Source organism: Cotesia typhae, unplaced genomic scaffold (assembly GCF_013202065.1).
Source record: "Cotesia typhae breed Kobodo isofemale line unplaced genomic scaffold, CoteBio_Ctyphae scaffold_13, whole genome shotgun sequence".
Lineage (NCBI taxonomy): Eukaryota > Metazoa > Arthropoda > Insecta > Hymenoptera > Braconidae > Cotesia > Cotesia typhae.
The window spans coordinates 3,724,182-3,746,239 of NW_027423774.1; the positions used below are offsets into that span (position 1 = coordinate 3,724,182).

The window sequence follows — 22,058 nt, forward strand, 5'->3', positions numbered from 1 at the left end:
CTCACCCTTGTTCTACACTTGGCTAGACCCCCAAGGAAAGAGAGGACCGCGGAGGATGAGAGTGAGATTCTCTCCTCGCTCTCCAGATATCTCTAGCGCACCCTCATCCTCATCCTCTTTCTCACCCTTACAGTCTCTCCGTGCACGTCCAACCCACCTACTCCCCTCCCCCTCAGGTCTGCTCTCCCCACGGAATCCTTCTCCGCTGTTCCGTGACACCGACTCGCAAAGATATCGACTCTGCTGACACCCCCCGGGACCTATTCACTGGACGAGTTCCAGGAGTATCTAGGAGACAGGTACACATTTCACGACACAAATTTTATTTTTACCAGGCTCTTACTCTTTTTTTGAGATTTTTATCCAACGCAGGAGATGATAGGAGAATGAGAATGGGTGTTTAGTTTTCGAGGATACGCTATGATAAGAGAATTTGTTAATTTTATTAAGTTTTATTAACTGTTAATAAATGATTTTTTGACAGATGATATAATGAGTTTTGATTAACAGTTGATAATTTGTTTTTAAAATTAGAATTTTTTTTATTATTATCTATTTGTTGAAGAATAAGTAAGTTATACTGAAAAAAGAAATCTATAGAGATTGGAGTTATTAAAATTTATTAATGATTGAAAGGAGTTTATTATTAACTAAGGAACGAACGGATGGCAGGACTAATTTTGTAAAATAAGTTGGAAAATAAGTACTTGCAGATTGTTAAAAAAGGCTGTTATTAAGTATTTAGATAGTTGTATGAATATATTCTTACATACATTTATATACTTTGATTTATAAATAGAAATTCAAATTTTAAATACTTTTGTTTCTTCGCAATATTAAATTTCGTTGATGAAAAAAAAAAAAAAAAGTGAGAACAATATTCTTTGAAATTTAGAAAAGACAGAGTAGTAAAAAATTAAAAAAAAACAATGAGAGTAAAAAAAATGCGCTCTGAAAATTTAGTAATTGTATTTTGAAATTTACCATGAAAATTTTTGATAGTGCGAGCTCATAAAATATAAAATGAATGTAATATTATTAACATCAATTAATGAAATATCAATATAGTGATTGTTGAATGAAGAAAGTAGCGAACAAGAGAAAGCAAATAAAATACTTTAATCGGAGAGAGTGGTCTACTACAATAATTACATCAGCATATCGGCAAACAGGAGTCAGCGTTGCTCAGGATGGAACATCGTCTGCGTACATATATAATATAACATAGTCGCTCACCCGGTTAGTCCCGTTCTTTAGCAATCGAGTGATAGAGAAGACAAACAAATGAGGAAAGGGAGAGGGAGAGGCAAAGGGAGACAGATGAGAGCCCCAGAAAAGTAAGACCCTAATTTCTCGCGGGGCAAAAGTTGCCAGCCGTAAGCATCCCGAGGGGTGGCGCTGCCATTGAGAGAGCAAAGAGAATCAAGAGAGAAATAAATGTGATAGGAACAAGTGTAGGAGAGGCTCGTAAGGGATAAGAGTTCATTCTGGGAATGAAGAGTCTCCATCTAGAGATCGAAAGAACAGAAAAAAGGTGCTGTCGCTTTTATTTTTTCCGAACCAAGAGGTTGGTTTTGCTCAAGAGAATCCAGTCAATCGCCGGCTGGGCGAGAACGAGAAGAGAGTTCAGTTTATATTGGGAAAAAAAACTGGAGGCAACGCTCCCATACCCGACTGAAACGTAACGTTTAAACTTTTTATAAGTTGCTGCGTCGCCACTCGAGCGGAGAAATTTCAATTTTGCCACCGCGTCCTTCAAGCTCCTTCAACTCCCTTCAAGCCTTATATTTTCGCTGCTCTTGGGCTACTGTCATACATACTTATACTTTTGTCTATATATTTTCCGGTACAAGTCCAAACCAATCCTACTGAGTATAGAAGTCTCTTATACGCACCTTCGATTTGTCATTTACCATTCACCGGTACTTATTTCAATTTACTTTTTTACGCTACTCTCCTAACTAATTCTACGGCTTATCTTTGACACACTCGCTTTTACGGTTCTCTAAATTGCTATTTTTTAAAATAACATCCATATTTATCCATTATTCAAGAACTTCAACGTTAAATTCTACGGATGTTAATATATTTAAGTGACTAAATTATTTTAAGTGGATTAAGGAGACTATGTAGGACTCCTATTGTTAATTATCATTTTATTAATTCAAATTTTCTGAGAAATTAGTTGAAATAAGCTTTGGAAAAGATTATATATGTTTTAGAAAATTTAAAAGAACTTTGAAAAGCTGGAGAGAGAGTTTATTTTTATCTTATTATTCTTTTTCTTAGTTGAAGAACTTTTTTTTTTATTCAAAGCAAAAGAATTTTTTAAAATGACATTCTCGGTTCAAGTTTATTTTTCTTAAATCAATTTTATTTTTTTCTTATCAATTTAGCAAAATTTTAGAAAAATTCCGTTCATCTTTAAAATAAACAGAAGGAAATAACTATACTAAAATTTACCGAAATATTTGTAATTAATTTATTAAAAATACAAATAAATTATTGGTAAGAATTAAAGAAAGAAAAAAATTTTTCAAATAAAAGAACCAATAAATAATAAATGTAAATTTATATTTACTAATTCCTTATCGTCGAAATGTATGATATTATAATAATAACAATAACATTAACAATAATAATAATAATAATAATAATAATAATAATAATAATAATAATAATAATAATAATAATAATAATAATAATAATAATAATAATAATAATAATAATAATAATAATAATAATAATAATAATAATAATAATAATAATAATAATAATAATAATAATAATAATAATAATAATAATAATAATAATAATAATAATAATAATAATAATAATAATAATAATAATAATAATAATAATAATAATAATAATAATAATAATAATAATAATAATAATAATAATAATAATAATAATAATAATAATAATAATAATAATAATAATAATAATAATAATAATAATAATAATAATAATAATAATAATAATAATAATAATAATAATAATAATAATAATAATAATAATAATAATAATAATAATAATAATAATAATAATAATAATAATAATAATAATAATAATAATAATAATAATAATAATAATAATAATAATAATAATAATAATAATAATAATAATAATAATAATAAGTTTTCGGCCCCAGCCGAATACAATATCTCGGCCAAAGAAGAGCACAAACACCAGATATATCAGGATCTCCTGTTTGAAATTGGCAAACTGTACCCAGGTTACCGTGTCAAGCTCGTCGTTTTGGTTGTCGGCGTCCTTGGAGGGATGAAACAGTCTTTTGTGTCTTCACTTGCGAAGATACCGGCTTGCAGTTCAGCAGCCGTGTCTCTAGCAGTGCGGATGCAAAAGGCTGTCATTTTGGGATCCCTGCGTCTACTTAGGCAAATGAATTTGGCCTGCTGCACTCACTAACCGCCTTGTTGTGTGGATAATAATATTATTATTATTTTGTTATTAAATGCTCAGGGGGGTTATCCCCGGAGTCCGATTCTCCGAGGGCCCAGCCTGAGCTCCGTCCGTTACTGCTGGACCACTCCGCACAACAAGGCGGTTAGTGATCACAGCAGGCCAAAGTCATTTCCCTTAAGAGACGGAGAGAACCAAGTAAAACAGCCTTCTGCATCCTAACTGCCAAGAACTCAGCTTTTGATGAGCAAGCTGGAACTTTGGCAAGTGAGGATACAAAAGACTGCTTCATCCCTCCTAGGACGCCAACAATCAGGACGACAAGCTTGACACGGTAACCTGGGTAAAGTTTACCAATTTCAAACAGGAGATCCTGATATATTTGTCTTTTGTGCTCTTCTTTGGCTGAGATGTTGTATTCAGCCGGGGCCGAGAACTCAATGACATAAATGTCATGAGTGGCCTTGTCGAAGAGCACAATATCAGGTTTGTTGTGATCTATCCGCCGGGTTGTTGCAAATGGCATGTTCCAATAAATTTTGCAACTGTCATTCTCAACAACCTGGGGAATATCTCCTGGCAAATAAGGCAGCACTGGTGTCACGTCAATACCGTAGCAATGACGAAGATAGTAGTACAGTACTCTCAGGGCAGCATTGTGACGCTGGATATATGCACCTCTCGCCAGCACTGGACATGCCGACAAAAGGTGCATAAGCGTCTCCGGATGTTGTCTACACCTCCTACAGGACGTGTCCGGAAGCTGCACCTGGAGCACCTTGCTACGGTACTCAAGAGTGTTAATGACACCATCTTGGCAGGCAAATATGAACCCTTCAGTCTCGGACATCAGGCCCGCTGACTTTAAGAAGGAAAACGTCAGCTGGATGGACAAGCCATGATCACGCACGTGTTTAAAGAACACGCTGTGCATGGACTTGTCCATCAGTTCGCCAAGGAGTAGTTTTTCCTCGGCGTTCTGATGACGCTCTTAAATTCCTCCTTTCGGAGTTCCATAAGAGCGTTTATTTCTCCAAGACCAAGGGTTCTTGCCGCATATATTGCTGCCTTATACAAGAATGACCCCTTATGCGCATTTTCATGTTTATGTACAATTTGCATAAGAAAGTCATCCTCGTCTGCAGTGAAATTGACAACTTCGTGAGTTAAACCCAGGACCAAACGGTCGTGAAGCCGCTCCAAACTCTGCAAACCTCTCCCACCGATGGACCGGGAGAGGTATAATCTGGCGACTGATGAATTGGGGTGCATGCTCCGATTCATATTAATGATCTTACGGGTTTTGATGTCGAGATCTCGTAAATCCTTTCGGGTCCATTTCAGGACACCGAAAGAGTATAGTAAGACTGGGACAGCGAGCATGTTAGTAGCTGAGACTTTGTTTTTGCCGGAAAGTTCGGAGGACCAAATTTTCCGGAGTCTCCTAACATACTCGCTCTGGAGAGTTGTTCGGACTTCAGAGACCGCATGCATGCGGTGCTCTTCCATTCCTAGATATCTATACAACTCCCCGGCGTCTAATTGGCTTAAGACGCTCCCATCCACTAATTCGACATCATCACCAGTATCAGAGCACTTACCCTCGCCAGATGTACGACCGCACACTTGTCCAACCCAAAAGACATTCCGACATCTCGTGTGTACTCTGCTACGATGTTGAGGGCCGCTTGTAGATAATCTTTATCAGCGCTATACAGCTTCAGATCATCCATGTAAAGCAGATGGGTAATCGGATAGTTTCGATCACCCGGAGGCCCCACAGAGTACCCATGAGTTTTACGGAGAGCAACAGATATAGGCAGCAGTGAAATGCAAAACAGCAGAGGGCTCAAGGAATCGCCTTGGAAGACCCCTCGTTTGTACTCTACAACTCCGGTTACGTGCAATGCGTTTCCACTTCCAATGTGAAATCGCGTTCGCCAGAGCTGCATTGTACGCCGAATGCATTCCACTATTATTATTATTATTATTATTATTATTATTATTATTATTATTATTATTATTATTATTATACCCTTTTAAAAGTAACAAAAAATTAAAAAAGTAAAAAATACTAAAAGATTGCACCGCATGCAAATGATAAAACCTCACATAAAGATCAGTTCATCTGAGTTTTTTTTTATTATTTTATACTCGTTCCTTTTCTCGACGAGACGTAAAAGAAGAAAGTTAACTCAGCATTGCGCAGGCCATTTTAATATGTTGACGGTTGGGCGAGCGATGAAGGGGTTGCTAAAGAAAAATGTTTAAGTAAAAAAATGATAACCCAGCAAAAGATGGCGAATAAGAAGAAGGAGCCTGAGAAAATAACCGAATGTTGTATAGAAACTAAAAAAGAGTAACAAAAGAGTCTCAGCGAGTAGAGGCTGCGCGGTGCCTGGGATATAACTGAAAGGGGTGGCCAAGAAACTCCTAGAGGTGGTAGGCACACAAACATTCAACTACCACCTTCCACCTTCCACCAGCGAAACTAAAAACTACGTTTACTTAAACAACAAAAGACGTTTGTTATTGGACATTTGAATTGTCTCTCTGTCCTCGAGGCCGCTTATTGGCTGAAAATGCCCCGCCACCCACCACCCGTGACCCGCCAATCCACTGCACCTAGACGAATACAATATTTATTTTTCGGTTCCATCAATAAAATTATCTGTCTGTACAAATATATATGCTACGGAACACTAAATAATCTTCACTTATAAGTGCAGTGTCCCATTATGCCCTCCCTCCCTCTTGCTGAGACCGTCGTTGGCTCAAGTCCCAGCTAAAGTGCTACCAATTTATTTTACAATGCTTCTTTACTTAAATTTCTCTTTGCTGTTAAAAATTATCCATCTGTATTTTTAAATTATACACAGACACATTAATGGGGCATTTTATGGAAAATTTCATTCAAAAAAATATTAAATGACTGAAATTATAAATTTTTATCTCTCCAATTGATATTTCAAAAAATATTGACAGAGAAAAGTTGAAAAAGCTGAAGTGAAGTTTTCATTTTAAATATGAACTGATGGAAGTTATTTAAAAATTTTTATTTTTGAATTTCTGTCAAACTTTATTTAAATAACTCGTTATTTTGAGATTCTAAATGAAACATTAAAAGGTGTCAAACCTCTCAGACATTTTAAGTACATGCATAAGTAATGACAAAGTCTTGAATGTTTAACATGTATGAAAAATAAGCGCTGTACTGATTATTTTATCTTTGACGTTTTTATCACGAATCAATTTTTTATTTTAGACAAATGAATAATTACATCTACTGGTATAATTTATACCTATCGGTAAATTTATTTAAAACATATATATATATATATATATATTTATCAGAAAAAAAAAATTTAACTTGTATAATTTACTGATAAGAAAATTAACTAGATTTAGGAAAAAAATTCTTTTAAATAAATAAATTGTTCTTGATTCAAGTATGTTTTTTTGTCCAAGATATTTCTCTTAAATCAAGTAAAATTTTTTATCATTGAAAAAATAATTTAAACAAAAAAAAATTGAGCCAATTTCCTATTGCCAACCTAATTTTTCTCTCTAACTCTCTAAGAGTCTTAATTCCCCTAATAAAAAAATTCCAGATAGCATAAGACAGCCCTTCTCCCCAAAAAATCCCGAAATAAAACTAACAATGTCGATGACATATAACAAAAGAGTCGTCAACCTCCAATATGTTCGTCTATTGAATGAATAATAAATAGAGCTCTCAATGCACCGGTGAATTATCAACATTTCACTAACAGAGAATGTCCTATCAATTTTATACCGAACAATATAATCCAAGCCCGAACGCAAAATCCGGGGCATCTACTAATAGAAACATTAAATAAATTTACTTAGCACTGTTGATCCGTTAAATATTGTAAAATATCTCGATAAATATTAAATAATTATTGATAAATCCAACAGTTCTCATTCTGTCATGAACATCACCTACCAGCAGTGATATCCCGTAACTACATACTCGCATACATGCCGACTGTCGATATCTACCTATAAATATACATCACTGCTAAATGTTATTGTACATGTTACATATTATATATCATGCATATATCCATACACACATATATACATAAATGCATAGATATATCCAAATGCGCCAAAAGCCGCCCCACTCGACTTCAGCGCCGCCTACCCACCCCCACCACACAACACCCGCCCCTATATCTCCAGCCTTGTTTCTCCCGTGACATAACAGCAGAAAGCTTTGCAGAAAGCTTCTATTCGGCCGGAACATGCACCGTTACGTGCAAGGGAGACACGTCATACTACCCAGCTTTGAGTGTCTTCTCTGTACAAAGATGGAGATAGCTCAAGGGAGTGGGAGACCTTGGTGATGGTTTCATTTGGCTGGGGGGGTGAAAGTGGATGCAAAGCCTGGTAGCAAAGCCCTTTGTCGTGTTCACTTACCTACTTGTACTAGCTAAATCCCCACCATCGCTCTGAACTTATCTACATTATAGCTAAATATTGCATTATTGTCTCAGACCACGAAAACAGGTCAGTACGAAAATCCGCGAGTGTGCATCCAAGTTCGCTCCGCGAGTACCGTGTCCTACCAATTGTCCAGGTCCGACACTCCAATCAACTTTCGGTCCCAATTGAATAGTAACCAGTGAAATAGTCGCCGTTTGGTCAGCCGTACCTCGCTCAAAATCAGTAATTATCATTATCATCATAGTAATTATAATAATAACTACAAGTTCGAGGGCAGTAGTTGTGTTTCGCGCATCAGCCAAGCTGTTTAGAGGCGTACTACTGTAACCGGTGGTCCTCCCTTCCAGAACAGACCGTTCTCCTTCTCTGGAGATCTTGGTAGCCTGCGCAAGGCCATTTCAGAAGCCACCACCCCCTTTATGACTACTGGCACTGGTACTACTACTGGTGCAACAACTACAACAACACACATTCTGCAAATGAACATTTTCTGTCCTTATTTATCTATCATGCATGTATATATATATATATATATATATATATATATATATATATATATATATATATATATATATTGGTGGCTGTTGTAGCAACGCAACATCCAACATTGCACGCCCTTCCAGGATCGCTTATTGCTGGTACTGATTCTGCTGCTGCAAGCTCACCCCCTGCTGGCATCTCAACAACAAGTACTTGGTACCCGGTAGCATCCGACACAACACAGCAACTCGCCCTTCCACTACCCACCTTTCCTAGTCAGCCCTGTCGCCTCTCTTCTGGTAATTCCGGGCAGAGTTTCTGTACAGCCGTCATACAGACCTTTTTATACTTTCGGGCTAAACATATTTTGTGTACTCTGTTTTGTGGGAATTGTTATACTCGGTAGGTTTTAGTCTTAGTCTAAGTCACATGACCAGACTCACTAATTTATCACGCAAAGACACATCAACGAAATAAGAGGGAAGATTCATGTAAATATATATGTGTGTATTCTGTATCTGTATAGAGAGCTTCGGAAAGGGGTTGGGGAGCTTCCCTCCCTTGTGCTTTTGAGGGGCTTCGACACGACTGCTCCCTTTCACCCCTATACACACCAGATCCTATACCTAGGACATCTCTCTCCCACTTGAAGCTATTTCTCGCTCATTTGCTTTTGCTTTGGCCTTTCTTTCCTCGTCTCCCTCGCACCCGGGTTTTTACCGGCGGGCATCTTTCTCTCTCGCTCTTTCTCTCGTGCATTCTGTTCGGAGGATCCCCACTCTCGGGCATGTTGCTGCCACTATGATCATTCGTTGCATCGAACCTTGGGAGATAAACAAGACATGATGCAGTGCTCTGTTTATTGCTTGTTAATATTTTTGTTTGGTTGTTGTTTTTAATATCTTTTAATTGTTTAGGGTATTTAGTGGTTTATCTGTGATTGTTTATGTGATTTTAGGTGAAACAAGTGATATGACAGTGACACATTGGATTTTTTCATGACTTTAATTTTAAAGTTTTTTAATAAAATAGTTTTGAGATTTATGTTGAACTTTTTGAGGTCTAAAAGTGAATACTGACTCGAGTTTTTGAATTTTTTTGTTGGATTTAAAAGTGAAAAATTGAAATTTAATACAAAATTTACAAATTAAAAATTTTTATTTTACATTGTGGAAATTAAAAGTGAACATTGATGATTTAATTTCGTAATTTTTATTTAATTTGAAAAAGTGTTTGAATAAAATTATTACAAGCTGACATTTAAAAAAATTATTTTTAGTTTTTTTGTGAGTTTTAAGAACTAATTGAAATTTATTGAAAAATCGCAAGCTTTTACGAGATTTTCGTGAGCTTAATAAAAAAATATTTTGACAAGTGACTTTGAGTGTGTTCAATAAAAAAAGGTGGTAAATAAAAGTGCATGACATTTGGTAGCCATCTGTGGAAATAAAACTGGCGAGTCGACAAAGTGCGTGCTATTGAACGAAGCGCGTGGCACGCACTGATGAAAAGCTACGAGAATTGGGTGAGATTGCCGGAGTAGAGCTTAACTTTGTGTATAGTATTATATACAGTGTGTATCGTCATTCGGGCGCCGACGCTTCGCATTTGTACCGTCGGTGGGGCATACTCGCAATATACAACATAAACTCCACTACAGTATACTAAACTTTCTCTCTCTCTCTCTCTCTCTCTCTCTCTCTCTCTCATCTGTTTGAATGAGTATGAGCGAATAGCAAAATTGTGTAGGCTACAGCACAGAGAAATGCCAAAAGCTCAACGCTCACCCTATTTGTCCTCTATATTTCGGTAGTCGCGTGTCTGTCGTCCGACTGCTTGCACGTATTGCGAAAATTACCGCTGACTTTTTACCGCAAATTTAAATTATAAAAATAATTGAATTTATTTATTTATTTATGAAATAAAACAAATTTATCGTATAAATATTGTCCGCCTTTTTGCCGTCAGAGACTCGATATGACAGCCCTCGGGTAAAAAAAAACTAAAGGATGTTCCACGGATTAGTTTTTGGCGTAACAGACGTGACAAATCACCCGATGCTTGATATCCACTACTTCTTCAGCTTGATTTGTTTCTTTATCTTTTTTCTCAATACTCAGGAGCTTGAACCTTCTCATACTTCTCGACATACATCATCCGATATATTGCAGAGAAAAACATTTGACTTGATATCGATACACGGGATAGCAAAAACCAAATAAATGTTCAATATTTATTCTATTATTTCCTGAGGCATATTCTCAGAATTTTTTCTGCACCGATAAAAAAAAATCAACTTTATTAAAGAAAAAAAAAAAAAATCTTTGTCTTGAATACGACCAATAAAAAATATTTTTTTTTTTTTTCGAATTAAATTAATTTTTTATCAGAGTGTAAAGAAATATAAAACATTTCTACTTTCTTTGTGGAGCTTTTTATTTTTAAAAAATTTTTCTCCAGCGGATATGTTTGTTGTAGGTCTTAGCATATAATTACGGGGACAGTAGAAACATTAAATATTAATAACAGCCGTATTAGCAGAAAACTATTTATAGAGTGGTTTATTTTAGTGCAAAAGAAAAAAGGGGAAAACAGCCGAGTCTGGCCTTTAAAAGGTTCACCGAGTAGTTGATAGTGAGTCCAGTAGTTTGTATAAAGAACAGAGCCGACAGAAAGGAAAAGGGAGGGGATAGGTGAATGAGTATGTGAGTACATATTTGTTTAGCTAGAAGCACTCGTGCTCACTCAAAACTGTGGCGTTTTACTCCCACTCACTCCCACTTCCTTTACCCTGGACCTTTTACTTTAATTTTGTTTTAGTGAATCCTCTTTTTACAAAAAATATTTTAGATATTAAAAAATTTTTCGATTATTTGATCAATAATTTAATCATTACTTAATGATGATAATAATAATAATAATTTAAGAAAAGTATTGGAAGGAGATGATTACAGGTTGAAGAAAAAAATCCCGCGGATAATTTACTTATTCTAAGGTCAAGAGAAGCTCTTTTGCATAGCTTGCGTGTCTATTAGCGAAGTGGAGGGCCAATAGGGCGGAAAGGGAAGGGGTCGAGGGGTAAAAAGCAGCTTGAAGCTTGGACGAAGGGACCAAGTAAAAAGGGGATCGTTCCCGGCTGTGTGATGCCGAATAGAAGTAGGTGCGAACTGTAAACGCGCGCCACGTGCTACAAATGGAAATGGACCAAATATCATTTCGAATATTATACACTATACACTACACACTACATATTATACACTATACACAGACCGAAGACCTACTGAATATATCTATACGTCGATATACATTATGTACCGCCACAATATTCAACCCTCTTATTTTTTATTTCGACATTTCTCACCCTAGCCACCAAATTTTACGATTTTATGATAAGTTTCTATACAAATTTTAAAGTGGCTTTTTCTCGGTCGGAAAATTTTTTAAACCATTAAATAGGAATTTAAATGAAGACTTAACGAGAAAATTTTATGAGAAATTTCAAAAAATTGAATTTTTTTAATAACTCGAAAGATATAATGTAAAATTAAAATATTGAGTTATTTTAGATTATCTTAAATTTAAGCTTATTTTGTGATGAGCTTATATTATTTTCAAAGTTCAAATAAAATCATGTTAAAACTTCAATATCATGATTATTTTATCATCCATTGAAACACATAAAAAATGATCCACTTTAAAGTTAATATTCGGAAAATTATTTTAAAGACAACCGGATGTCTTACTTGAATAATTTCTTGTCTTGAATTCTTCGTCGGTGTAACTTTTCGCGAGATATTATTAAATGTAATAATTTGAGCTGTACAATTTATACAACGATATTATATTGATGTTGATGTTAATATACAGCTGGTCTGACCATTGAAGAAATATTCCACTGGTGATGTATGAAAAGGAATGAAAAAAGAGCGCTTTATAAAAAGTGTAGCGAGAAGTCTGAAACGTGAATTATTTGGCACTCGGTGTGTCCAGTGAAGGGTGACTACTCCCCTTACGTTTACCATCACTTAACCTCCCAACTCACACCCTTTTATCCCACCCGTGACAGGAGTCCCTTACCCCGGTTTTCCCTTCTTTTCTCTGGCGAGTAGACTCACGGTCACCTTGCCTTTATGGCTTAAACAAAACTTTTCGTATATTACAAGTCTGTGAAATATGAATACGATGTAGTAACTGCTCGCAGAAAAGGAGACGGAGATGAAGGTCTGGAGCGAGAGAGTAAGAGAGAAAATTTTCGGAGAACGTAGAAGAAGGGTAAGAAGAGAAATGAAAAGGGGGATAGATTCGGTCAGTTGCCTGCCATTACGACCCTACTGGACTGCCGTTGGCAAACCCAATTTGTTATCGACTTATAGGCCAAATTACTTACTATTACCGCAGATTTATTCCGCACATTAGCCTACAGTTACGCCCACTCGTTACGTCTTCATTAATTTAAATTTTTTAATTTTAATTTTATTTAGTATTTATTTTTAGTCATTACTCTCAATAATTTCATAAGGAATTAATTTCTTTCAATAAAGAATCTTATCTGCTCAAAAATACTAATTTTTTCATTCAAGCAAACAATTAGTTTGACATTCTCTTTTAGACTTGTAAAAAAATTTAATTGACTCAAGAGAAAAAAAATCTTGAAGCCAGATCATTAAAGTAAAATCAGTAGTGAATAAAAATTTTTTTTTGGTTTTTTGTCATCAAATTTTCAACCATAAATTATGAAAATAAAAAAAGAACATAATTCAAATTATAATCATAAAAAAAAAAAAATTATTTAAATTGATGAAAAATTTATTCTCAATCATGATGACTAAAAATGATCGAATAAAATTTTTTGGAGATTAATAATGTATGTCTTATGTAAAAAAAATAAAATAAAATAGTAAAAAAAATAAAATTTAATTAAATGACAAGTGTTGGGATCTACATAAATTTTATGGTGTGTATAAAATAGATTCTCTGAAAATAGCCGAGAAGATTTGCCAAGTGGACGATAAAACGTGGCACGTGTTACCTAACAGCCAACTATCCCGGTACTGGCCAAGGGGGTTAAAAAAAATATATATATATATATATATATATATATATATATATATATATATATATATATATATATATATATATATATATATATATATCGTAAAAGGGAGTACACGTATAGTAGGTGATATTCATGCGTGCGTTTATCCTATCCGAGGCACGTCGAACCTTATTCACTAGCGGATGCTCTGCCAATCTAATAAAGATAAAAAATAACGTCCGATGCCTCAACTCGGTAGCTTATATTATATTGGAAGCTGCGACTTGGACCAAGAACCAAGACCCTCACCCTCACTCTCCAGCCCGGACAAGGCTATATTGAAAAATATATATCCACTGACTGGACCCTGTCCTTGCATATAAACTGCCCTTTTTACCCATTTATTTATCAGCCTTTTTATTCACTTACGGCCTAAATCAATTGCCGTCCAAATAAAATTATAATATAAATATACATATATTCGTTTTATTTTAAAGTTTGACAGATAAAGAAATCGGCTTTTTTGCCGCTAGGTCACGAGAAAAATTTATCCGCGTGAAAAATGAAAGATGAATGCTAGTGACACCTTCTGTTCTATTTAGTTTTACACAAAAACTTTAATCATTTCTCTTGCTCACTTTTAATAAGAATATTCTTTTTTTGTATGATTTCAGGTGAGTTTATGAAACAAATGGGCCAATAATATCGTTCGTCATCACGACGGTAAGAGATTTTTAGTTCAATAATTAACTGACATAAGAATTTAGTAACTCAAATTTATTAAAAAAATTTACCATAAATCTGTGGTAAAATGAATTAATTAAAAGTTCCAATTTTTTCATTCAAAAAAAAAAAAAAATAAAAAAAGCAGATATTCTAATATTTTTATTGCTGATTAAAAAAAAAGGAATTTATGCCTCTAATAAAGTTAATAAAATATCAAAAATTATAAATAAATATCCCTGCTACAAGCTCGAGTGTCTGCTATATAATTCTTATATATCAATATCCAATATTCAATTAAATTCCGAAGTATAACGACCCTCAACATGAAGCCCCTTTGTAGCTCTCAATATTGCGATAACATCACAATATATATATCTCAAATTAGATTATAAATAATATCAACCGAATCCTTTGGCTTTGTCATATAATTTAAGACACAAAAAAAAAGCTCTGAAAAATAATTCTCGGTTATTTTACGAGCATGTATGAGAATGTTATTCAATAGGAAGGAGGCTAAGGGAATCAAGGGGTTGCGATCGCCACAGATAAAAGAACCACCGAAAATAACCGTAGTTGAGCTTAGGGGCGGGAGGGGGTGAACCTGTATCCTACAAGCAGAATAACGCTGTAACGCCCCGGTTGGCGGAATTCGAAATTTGTTTCTTTATCGGCCATAATTTTCCGGAATCTACACACGAATAGGTTACGTTAGAACTACTACTCGGCTATTTTTGAAGATGCTCCCGCTCTCGCTCTAAGTCCGTCTCACCTCCTCACCCCGGCGAGTATATATATTCATCGAATAAGTTTACAAGGAATACAAGACTACTATTTCGATCTATAACATTTCCACTTTGCTTCTTATATTTTTTTCTACGACTCTAAAATTTTATTTCACATCCTAAAGTATTTTATTTTTATTATATTTTTCCTTTACACTAAAATTCACAAACTTTATTCTGTAATACTTTTTATGTAGTACTACGACGTCAAAAACATGATACAGTTTTTTTTTCTTTTTAATAACTCTTCAGGAAGACGATGAGAGTATAAATTTAAATGAGTTATAAAATTAATAATAAAAATTAAATTAAATAACAAAAATCAAATTGAGTAAATTCTTTTTAAATATAAATAAAAAACAGAATAATATTCACGAAAATAAAAATTAAGTCAATTCTTTATTTTTTATTGAATAAAAATAGAAAAATAACTAAAAAAATACTCTATACGCGGAGTATTTTATTTTATCACTCCAGTACTCTAAATGATAGAAGTGAATAAAATTCACTTCCGAATTTTTAGCGTAAAATTCAATATTTCCTTTCATTAAAAAAAAAAATTATTAAATTTTTGCAACAAACCTAAAACAATTTTTCTCCAAATAAATTTCGAAAAGCCTGCCTAAAAAGTACCAAACTCTTATGGTTTATTTTTTCATTTTTTCGCACAATATCACGCTCGGTCGGTCTCTCCATTAAAGGTCCCTAAATCCTTCACGCGCTTGCCTGCCTCTTACCCTCTCATTTTTCCACCCCCGTCTCGCAGGTTTCTCTTCCACTCTCTCTATACCACTCGATTTCTCTAAAAATCTTTTCTATCTTTCTTTCTCTCAAAAACGTTGGCTGCGTTTACTCTCATTTACTCTCCCGACGTCACCCCTTACCCTGGTGTGCGAAAAGCGACCCATGTTCGGTCGCTCGGATCATGACCAAGCATACGGGCATTTGAGAGTAAAGCATAGGAACCCACACCATATACACATAAATATACAAATATATACAGACATACACACAGCCATACAACGTTAGCGAGCTAGAGTAGCCTCTCGTAGACGCATATTTATTCGCAGTCCATTTTGGTTTGTTTGCACGGCATACGGTGTACCAGTATGGGAGTATAGTGGCCGCACAGGAAAAGAGAGTCCGTCAACGATGATACCATGTCAGCACTCACTTTTTTTATTTTTATTTTTATTTTTCTTTCTTGTTCCTTCACTTTGCATTCCATCACCCTCTTGATCTTTTTACTTAACTCTCATTTTAAAACAGTGTTTTAAGGCATTTTAACTTGTTTTTTATTTTCCTACCTCTTTTCAAGGAGGAGGGGAAGAGAAAAATGAAAATTGTCGTAATTTAATGTAGTGCTCGATGATTAATTGGAATAATAAAAATGTAGCGAGGGCTGCTGCAAATCAGAGAGATGAAGAAAGAGTTAAAGAAGGATTTTATTTTCTGTAGGTTATTTTTTATTTCCGAGAGTCTGGTTGGCTAAAATGGAGAGGCACGCGCGTACCAGCAGGCAGAATACCGGATGAGATTGCGGTTAAAAATTGTATGGTATTACTTAAAACTCACCCTACTTTATTTCTTCAGCAGCTCTTGAATATTCTTGCTTGAGGCGGGTTTTTTGGTGAGCTGCCTTACCTCGAGATCCCAGATCCCAGATCGAGGTTTTATTTCGAACAAGCTTCCTTGATTATGCAATTAAGTCAAGGATTTTCGCCCGGAAAATTATCTCCTATTTTTCATCAAGTTTCGTCCAAACATCAAACATCGGGGAGTGTCAGCAGATGTGATTTTATTGCATTATTGTAATATTATATCCTATTTTTATTTTTCTTGCCATAAAAAAAATTTTATAATTTGCCTTGACATATTCAAATGAATAAAAATTGGCCACATCAGGCCTAATATGGTTTAAAATGCTGAATTATGATTTTTTGACTGACGTTAGTGTTAAAAACAGCCGACAGGTGGCACATGATTACTAAATTTTCTCACTATTAGAGAATTAACTTCTGATTTTGATTTTAATTTGATAAAGAAAAATAAAAAAATTTTTGTTGGAAAAAAAAGTAGTACAATTACAATTATTAAGCAATTAAAAAAATGAACAAGATTGTTTAGAAACAAGAGGCTAATTTGGATTTCTAGTGTCTGACTCCTCTATTCTCTGAGGAAAAATAGGTCGCAGTAAAATAAACCTAAGAAGTGTTTACAGGGTGCGCCGGCTGTCATATAAAACACAAAATAGAGCGTCTAAGTATACAGCAGCAACATAGGTACAACCCGCATAACCTTCATTCCTTGTCCAGGTAAAATACCGTATAATAGTTGATGTACTATATATGAGGTATATAGTACACTAACGGGGGTTAAAAAAATAGGGATGGAGAAATACAAGTAGTAACGTCGCGACTACTTCTCATAATTCATTTGCATCGGGTGTATTACACACAAGAGCACTCCTCAAGAGCAAACATACAGTTAATTAGAAATATCATTTTTAAACTATATTTTTTTTTTATTTTTTCAATTGCCGCTTTGACGTTGAAGCTTTAAGAAGTAATTGCTGGGCAAATAAATTATTTATGCCGTATAAATATTTATGGGACCTGAACAAGGGACAATAAAAGTAGGACTGACCTATAAATAATAATAATAATGATTATAATAATAAATAAATATATTTAGCATAAAAATAACTTGTGGAGGATTCTATCGAGCTACGAAAAAAGTATGCTTTATTTTTTTTGTTTCTTGTAATGTTGGAAAAAGTCAGGTTGGGATGTAAGGGTCGCGCAATGAATGATAAGACGTTAAAATGCATTGCCGGGCCCGTGTCTTACTACAGAGAATAAACCAGAGAAGGCGCGGGGAGTGTCACATGAAATAAGAGATATACCGCGGGCGCATTATGTGAAAAATATGGTAATAATATTGCTAGACCCAAGCAAAACAGCACCCTGCATGTGAATTATGCGAGATCACTACCTTATACCCCTTTGTCACCCCCAAAACGTCGTCCTATATATTTATTTTTGTTGTTTTTGTTCGTTATTTTGCCTCGCTCTCAGTCTGTTATTTTAATATTTTATTTTTATTATTCTTAGTAGTTTATTTTTACTTTTCGTAACTTTATTATTGACGTAAAATCAATAACTTCGACATTAAGGCGGTGAATTATACCTAAGTACAAAATGTGTAAAGATAAGTTACGGAAAAATTTTTTATTGATCGATTTGTAAAGATAGAGTGGAAGGGGTGGCAAAAAATAAAGTGGTTTGAGTCTTGATTTAGATCCGCTGACAAAAGGGTGCTTACCAGAGGGTAAAACAAGAGGGTTTTAAATCATATAATTTTTTTTAACTCGATCTAGTTTTTTAATGTTTATTTTTTTTTTTATAATTACTCTGTTCTATGGGAATGTATACTAAGGTGATTTATTTTAGTAACTCTGATCGCTGGACTGAAAAAAATTAGTTGAATCAAGAGAAACATTCTTAGTCCAGAAACAAAAAAAATTTTTTTCTTGAATCTATTTTTGAATCAAGCATTTTTTTTTTATGTAGAAAAAATAATTAGTATGGGCTAAACAACTTTTTAACATATAAAATATCTAGAGAGCGTGAGCAAATTTTTCCATAAGTAAATTTTTATAACAATTTAAATTTTACAACAATTTAAAATAAATGACAGTCTGAAACCTCCTAAGTAATAAAAACTGTTAACAATTTTCAACTATACTCTTATGGTAATATTTTATGTAAAGAGTATAAAGTTAAGTATCTAAAAAAAGAGGAGAATAAACAAAAAATAAAAATGATAAAAATAAATAACTGGTTCCCACGAGTCGGCATAATCTCAAACGCGGAGAGAAACAACAGAAACACATATAAGAACTCTTCTCAGTTCCAATACAAACATCAAACATTGCATTGACGATAACAAAATAAAAAAAGTAAAGAATAAAATAAATAAAAATAAAATAAATATTAAAGAACGCCGAGGAAAGAGAAATGGAGGAGTAAAGCGAAGGGTAAGAAAAAGATTGCCGACAAAACGGTTTCAGCTGGTTTATTCGAGTGGTTTTATTTGGTTTATTCGATGGGCTAATGCTGGATAGCAAAGGCTGACTAAGGCCTCCTGGATAGAGTCCCGAAAGGCCGAACCACAATAATTATTTTGGAAGGAGTGGAAAATGCCGAGAGATTAACAAGAACAAGCCCGAGAACAGTGAGTGAGAAAAGTGCTTTCCAAGAAAGATAAAGCCTCGATTTAAACCACTAAGTGAACGCTATTTTTTCTTTTTTTTTTTTTTTTTACATTGTTTGATTTTCATTAACGAACTACCGACATCCGAACAAAGATATAATTTTTTGTTTTATAATAGACGATAAAATATTTTTTTGTTTCGCTTTTTGGAATCGTTTTTTTTTTTTTCGCGTAAAAGCTTTTAAATTTTTTTATGATCGAGAGTTTTATTTTTTTTTTTTTTTTTTTTTTTTGTTAGAGAGATCACCATTGCAAATTGAAATGAAGAGTGTAAGCAAACCCGCAGAATAGTTAAATTACTCTTTTTTTTATCCTATGGATATTTTACCCTCTGTTTAAATGTATTTCACTTACGAATAGAAGGCCTCAGCGATCTCATCTGTGCATTAATACTTAAATAAACATCGGTGAAAATTTTAATAGTAAAAGCATAAATTAAAAATGTTTTAAAATAATTTATCGACAATATAAATTATCCTGACTGATAAGACTCGTCTCTCGAGGTCGAAGGTCGTAGCTCGTATGAAATAATAAAACAGCGATCAAGTGTTGAGCAAAGAGAAAAACGCTGGAACAGTTTGATGACAGTTTAAACTTTTTTCCGTTCAGACTGATGAACCAATCACCGAGTCATTTATAATGTACACATGGTTCAATTAACGACAGTCTGTCCTCGAGAAACTTTTCTCATTCAATACATAGCGATCCTTTTTTTATAAAACTATTTTTAATTTATTTTATTGTAAAAAACATTTAGTGGAACACCGATGAATTTTTAAAATTAGAAAAATTTTTTAACGACCAAAGTACACTTTGTTCAGGAAAAATTTAATTACTCTCGTTAAAAAATTTTTTTTAGTAAGGGGTTGTACTGACTAAGAAAACTAAAAAAAAAAGATTTTTTTAATAATTATGACGGATGATTATACTTCGACAATGACTACGTAAGAATATCCATTACCCGCCACTTCTTAGGTTATTTGAGAGTAAAAGAAAAAAAATTTAAGGACAAAAAATAAAATTGTAAGAAAATATAATAGTAATAAAAATAAATTTAGTTCTTTGTTCTTCTGCGTGAATACAATCTCAGTCCCTTTATAATATCGGGTATGTACAAGTAACAACGTCTGATTATGCGAGCGCATGACTGAATGTAACGCGATTTAATATTAAAATATTATGACAAACGTCAACAGTTGGTACGTCGTCTCCGGCTGTAGCTTTAGATTTTGCTGCGGCTGGCTGCGTTAGAACACGAAAATGCTGATTGGCCTACCATAACCGTGTGAATACTAAACGAGTCTCGAGACACCTTTTATATTCTTTTATCCTCGGTTTCTCGCCTTTTCACACCCACCCGCCCACGAGAAGTAAAACAAACAGTTCCCTTCCAGTTCTATTTCCATTCTCTCAAATCTATATAACACAAAACACAATAAAATAATTCCTATTTTTTTATCTCCCTTCCATTATTCCACATATGACTCCCACACATGAGTGAAACCCTTACATTACCTTGACTCGCGGATTTATTGAGGCATATAAAAATTAATCTGGAGCCAGAGCAGTTGTTATCTCACTCGATAAAAATAACAATAGAAGTGAATCATGTATAAGCAAAAATGTCATAAATATACAGAGGATAAAAATAAAAATAATAAAGCCGCGTGGTTAGGAAGAAATGATGAAGGGGGTGGAAAAGAGAAAAAGACGAGTGTAACTTATAGCTCATAGCCTGAGGTTTTAGGTAAGATAGGTTGAAAATAAATCCAAATAGTAAACAGGGTGAAAGTAGTGCCTTACCGTCCTCTTAGTTGCCGAAGTGAAGACCGGGGGTGAGAATTCTAATATATAAAAGATATGAAGCTCTGTTGGCGTGTATAGGGGCTGGGAGTCCATGGAGAGTGACTCCGGATTCAAATAACCGATGCTACAAAACGAGTGGTGGAGAAGTACAAAGGGTGTGGAAGAGAAAACCGAATAAAATTTTTACTTTTTTACTTATTCTTATTCTCAGTTTAAGAAGGACCGCTGAGAAATCTGAACAGCTAACAACAGCTTCGCGAGACTCATATTTAACCTTTTCTTGAAAAATATCTACCAAAGTCAAGGACGATAAAGCCAAAAAGACTTAACAGTCTCGATCTAAGAAACTCGATGGCTCTCGAGGCGTCTTTTAGTTTTAAGTTTTAAGGAAACCTTTTTTTTTAAAGTAACTCTCTCTGGTATTTGCATTTTTTTTTATTTTTGTTTTAGAATTATGAGATTTAAATGTAATTAAATTTTTAGTGCACGTAGAGACGGATATTTTTCCCGCATTAATTTAATTAATTAAGGAAACGAGGAAGGGGGTTACTTTGAGTTATAAGTTTTAAGAGAAATTGTGATTCTCCTGACTAAACACTGATAACAGACTACGAATGAATTTCTTTGCATGTTATAAACATACGTAATCGTACACAAATAAGATTAGCATAGGACTCGGGAGAATGAGCGTTCCCGTTTCAAATTTTGTCTACAGAGTACGAGAAATATATACACACCTTTTTTGTATACCTTCATTTATTTTTTAGTATTTATTTATTCGCGATTGTTTGTTTCTTTTTTTGTTTTTATGGTAATTATAGCAAAATATGGTTGTCAGTATACAAATAATTATTTTTAATTCCCAGCAAAATAAGTAGTAAATATTATTTGAATTTTGAGTCGACAGACAGGTCGTAAAGAAGGCGTTATTTATAAATGAGAACATTTTTTTTTTAATTTATCAATTTTTGGAGTTTCTAATGTTGAAATTTTTAAATTATTAAACAATTTTTATTCGACTGAAAAATTCTCTAAATGTTGACCTCTGGAAAATTTTT

At 33.9% G+C, this 22,058-nt stretch overlaps 1 protein-coding gene across 26 annotated transcripts in view; it reads left to right on the plus strand.

The window, feature by feature from the left end:
• The window catches only part of Foxp (forkhead box transcription factor P), a 173,129-nt gene that overhangs the window by 130,816 nt on the left and 20,255 nt on the right, over positions 1-22,058 (plus strand). Inside the window, exon 1 of one of the 26 annotated variants that reach the window (XM_074253968.1) lies at positions 14,096-14,134. The exons of the other annotated variants lie outside the window; for them this stretch is intronic. The gene's annotated coding sequence lies outside the window, so the exon portion shown is untranslated. Of the gene's footprint in view, positions 1-14,095; positions 14,135-22,058 lie in introns of those variants that run through there. 26 annotated transcript variants of the gene reach the window in all.